This window comes from Jaculus jaculus, chromosome 16, assembly GCF_020740685.1.
Source record: "Jaculus jaculus isolate mJacJac1 chromosome 16, mJacJac1.mat.Y.cur, whole genome shotgun sequence".
In the NCBI taxonomy this organism is placed as follows: domain Eukaryota; kingdom Metazoa; phylum Chordata; class Mammalia; order Rodentia; family Dipodidae; genus Jaculus; species Jaculus jaculus.
Window position 1 is genome coordinate 58262998 of NC_059117.1, and position 4950 is coordinate 58267947.

Consider the following 4950-nt stretch of genomic DNA (forward strand, 5'->3'; position numbering starts at 1 on the left):
TGACTGTCTTGTTTATCTTCTCTTTTTTTTGTTCTTTTTTTTCTTTCTTTCTTTCTTTCTTTCTTTCTTTCTTTCTTTTTTTTTTTTGAGAGAGAGAGAAAGAGGCAAAAAGAGAGAGAATTGGTGCACCAGGGCCTTCTGCAAACAAACTCCAGATGTGTGTGCCTCCGTGTGCATATGTGCAACATTGCATGCTTGCATCATGTGTGTCTGGCTAACATAGGACCTGGAGATTCAAGCATGAGTTCTTATGCTTCAAAGGCAAGCGCTAAGATGGGCATGGTTGCACATGCCTTTAATCCCAGCACTGGGGAGGCAGAGGTAGGAGGATTGCTGTGAGTTTGAGGCCATCCTGAGACTCCATAGTGAATTCCAGGTCAGCCTGGGCTAGAGTGAGACCCTACCTCAAAAAAAAAAAAAAAAAAAAAAGGCAAGCTCTGTAACTGCTAAACCATTTTTCCAGCCCTATTTTATTTTTACTTATTTAATAAAGAGAGGCAGAGAAAAAGTGAATGGTGTGCCAAGGCCTCCAGCCATTGCAAACAAACTCCATATGCATACGCCACCTTGTGCATCCAGCTTACATGGGTACTGGAGAATTGAACCTGGGTTATTTGGCTTCACAGGCAAAAGCCTTAACAGACAAGCCATCTCTGCAGCTCCTGTTCTTTTTAACAGAGCAGTATATTGAGACTGGGAAAAGTTACACTCTTGGCATAATTTTATATAACTGGCCCTGCTAGACCCCGAAACCGATGCTCAGAGGTGGAGTTGTAGCTCAATGGTGAGAACTACACTTGCCCAGCAGGTCCCTGGCCCTGGGTTCGATCCCCAACAACAAAATGAATTAGTTAAAATAAATTAAACTGGGGCTAGAGAGATGGGTTAGTGTTTAAGGTGCTTGCCTACAAAGCCTAAGAACTCATGTTCGACTCTCCAGGGCTCACGTAAGCCAGATGCACAGTGATGCAGGCACTCACAAGAGGGTGCATGCATCTGAAGTTCTATTGCAGTGGCTGAGTTCCTGGTGCACCAGTTCTCTCTCTCTCTCTTTCACTCTTGCTCTCTCACATTAAAAAAAAAAAAAGGTCAGTCTTTTGGGTTGGCCTCATAAACAATTTTTTAAATAATTTTTTTATTAACAACTTCCCTGATTGTAAACAATATCCCATGGTAATGCCCACCCTCCCCCCATTTTCCCCTTTGAAACTCCATTCTCTATCATATCCCCTCCCCTTCTCAATCAGACTCTCTTATTTTGATGTCATGATCTTTTATCTTCTATTATGAGAGTCTTGTATAAATAGTGTCAGGCACTGTGAGGTCATGGATGTCCAGGCCATTTTGTGTCTGGAGGAGCACGTTGTAAGGAGTCCTACCCTTCCTTTGGCTCTTACATTCTTTCTGCCACTTCTTCCGCAATGAGCCCTGAGCCTTGGAAGGTGTGATAGAGATATTGCAATGCTGAGCACTCCTCTGTCACTTCTTCCAGCACCATGATGCCTTCTGAGAAAAAGAATTTTTTTTTTTTTAGAGTGGAGAATCAGACAATTTATTCATGTTCACATGGACTCAGAGGAATAACTTCCAAAGCCTGAGTAGCTAGTTCTGATATCCCGGGATTTTTTTTTTTTTTTTTTTTTGGTTTTTCGAGGTAGGGTCTCACTCTAGCCCAGGCTGACCTGGAATTCACTATGGAGTCTCAGGGTGGCCTTGAATTCACAGCGATCCTCCTACCTCTGCCTCCCAAGTGCTGGGATTAAAGGCGTGCGCCACCACGCCTGGCATCCCGGGATTTTTATAGGTAGTATAGCAGGTGATTTGATATCATCTTGACTTCTTTTTTTTTTTAGAATTTTTTTAAATAAAATAAATTAAACTGGGTGTGCTAGTATACATCTGTAATACCAGTACTTGGAGGTAGGAGCAGGAGAATCTAGAGTTCAAAGCTAGCTTCCTTAAGTACATAACCAGTTTGAGGACAGCCTGGACTGTAGGAAAAACTAAAAAAAAAAAAAAACTCCAGAGACTGGAGAGATATAGCTCAGTGATTAAGGGCCTTGCCCATAAAGCCTAATTACCAGAGTTCAATTCCACAGTACCCATGTAAAGCCAGATGAACAAAGTGGCATATATGTTTGGAGTATATTTTCAGCAGCTAGAGGCCCTGGTGCACCAATTCTCTCACCTTCCTGCCCCCACCCCATGCTGGGCAGGATGGTACACAGTTTTAATTCCAGCTCTCAGGAGGCTGAGACAGGAGGATCATTGTGAGTTCAAGCCAACCTGAGACTACATAGTGAATTCCAGGTCAGCCTGGGATAAAGTAAGACCCTACCTGAAATACCAAACACAGCAAGTTAAAAAAAAATTCAAGTCTTTTTATACACACACACACACACACACACAAAGAAACAAACACCCATCCTCCCAAAAATACAATAAAACAAAATAAAATTCATACTTTTATTTGGATTTGGTAGCATATTCTAGCACTCAGTAGGGTGAGGCAGGAGGACAGCCATGAGTCCAAAGTCAGCCTAGGTAATATAGTCCAGGACAGCCTGGGCCATAAAGTGAGACTGTCTCAAACAACAACAAACCACCATGCTATTTTTATTACATAATAATTAAAATGTAAAGAGGGACTATAGGGATGGCTTAGTGGTTAAGGTGTTTGCCTGCAAAGCCAAAGCACTCAGGTTCGATTCCCCAGGACCCATGTTAGCCAGACGCACAAGGGGTTGCACGGGTCTGGAGTTCTTTTGCAGTGGCTGGAGGCCCTGGCGTGCCTATCCTCTCCCTCTTTCTCTGTCAAATAAATAACTAAAAATAAAATATTAAAATGTAAACAGGCAGATTATACTCAAATAAAAGAGGAGAGCTTGTCCATGTGCCCAGGCCCTCTTGGGTCAAGTAAGAGAAAGGTATGCCCTGAAATGACAAGAAGGCAGTCCCATATCAGAGATGACAGTCTTCATCACAAGAGAATCACGAACACGGTAATAACAGGAAGAAACCTCGTGGAAAAACCCAGAAAGCTGTTTCACTCCACTAAGTGAGTCATCCCAGAAGACTCTGGCTTTAGCATAATTATTCCTCTGAGCTTGACTGGGAGGCAGAGGCCTGCCAGAGGCTGTGTAGTTATCCTGCTGGCAGGGACATGTGGAAGGAGGGAGCTCCTAGGACCTCTAGCTAAAGTCAACTAAAGGGTGCCCTCACCTCAGGGTCAAGAAGAGCCTGCTAGGTCCCTACATCTCAGACTGGGAACCTGAATGAAAGCAGGTGGCATCTTCAGCAATAGGGTCTTACCATCTAGTTCTGGGGGGCAACCAAACATGTTGGCAATAGCCTTTATGGTTTTCAGGCCTCCCTGGCCAACAACTCACTGGGAGGTATCCACTCCTGTTATTTATTTGTGTTTTTTTTTTTTTTATGGGGGGTGGTTGGAGGTAGGGTTTTACTCTAGCCAAAGCTGAATTGAAACTTACTCTGTAGTGCTAGACTGGCCTTGAATTCACAACAATCCCCCTATCTCAATATCCTGAATATTGGGATTAAAGACGTACCACCACGCCTGGTAGTATGCCACTCTGATACTGAAACTGTCTGTAATGACCTATGGTTTCTAGGTGTAGCATTATCTACCCCCACAGGGAACGTGTGCCCAAACTTTCTTTTTAAAAAAAAAAAAAAAAACTCTCTCTTGAAAAAAAAATTTAGCTGGGCATGGTGAGGCACACCTGTAATCCCAGATCTCAGGAGGCAGAGGTAGAAGGATCGCCATGAATTTGAGGCCACCCTGAGATTTTGAGGCCACCCTGAGACTACATAGTGAATTCCAGGTCAGCCTGAGCTAGTATGAAACCCTACCTTGGAAAACCAAAAATAAAATAAAATAATAATAATAATAATAATTAATTGCCAGGTGTGATGGCCCACACTTTTGATCCCAGTATAGAGGTAGGAGAATCACTGTGAGTTTGAGGCCACCCTGAAACTACATAGTAAATTCCACATCAATCTGGGATAGAGTGAGACCCTACCTTGAAAAACCAAAAATAAATAAATAACTTAAATTTGCTTATTTGAGAGGGAGGGAGAGAGAGAGGAAGGAAGAGGCAGATACACAGAGAGAGAATGGGTGTGCCAGGGCCTCTAGCTTGCAAATGAACTCCAGATGCATGAGCCATTGTGCATCTGGCTTTATAGGTGGGTACTAGAGAATCAAACACCTGGATCCTTAGCCTTCACAGGCAAGCAACTTAACTGCTTAGCCACTTTTCCTGACCCCAAGCTTTCTCTTTCGTTTTTTAAAGTTTATTATTTTTTTTATTAACGACTTCCATGATTATAAACAATATCCCATGGTAATGCCCTCCCTCCCCACACTTTCCCCTTTGAAACTCCATTCTCCATCATATACCCTCCTCCTCTCAATCATTCTCTCTTTTATTTTGATGTCATGATCTTTTCCTCCTATTATGATGGTCTTGTGTAGATAATGTCAGGCATTGTGAGGTTATGGATATCCAGGCCATTTTGTGTCTGGAGAAGCATGTTGTAAGGAGTCCTACCCTTTCTTTGGCTCTTACATTCCTTTTGCCACCTCTTCCACAATGGACCCTGAGCCTTGGAAGGTGTGATAGAGATATTGCAGTGCTGAACACTCCTGTCACTTCTTCCCAGCACCATGATGCCTTCTGAGTCATCCCAAGGTCACTGCCATCTGAAAAGAGAGGATCCTCTACCAAAAGTGAAAGTAGCATTAATACATAGGTATGAACATTAAGAGAAGTGCTTACTGGGCACTTTGATGAGCATAGTATATACATTTAGCCAGACAGCAGTAGACGTTACACCCCTAGGGCTCATGACTACCCCTGTTTTAAGTTTTCAGTATCAGGGATGTATTTCCTCCCCTGGAGCAGGTCTCCAGTCCAATTAGAG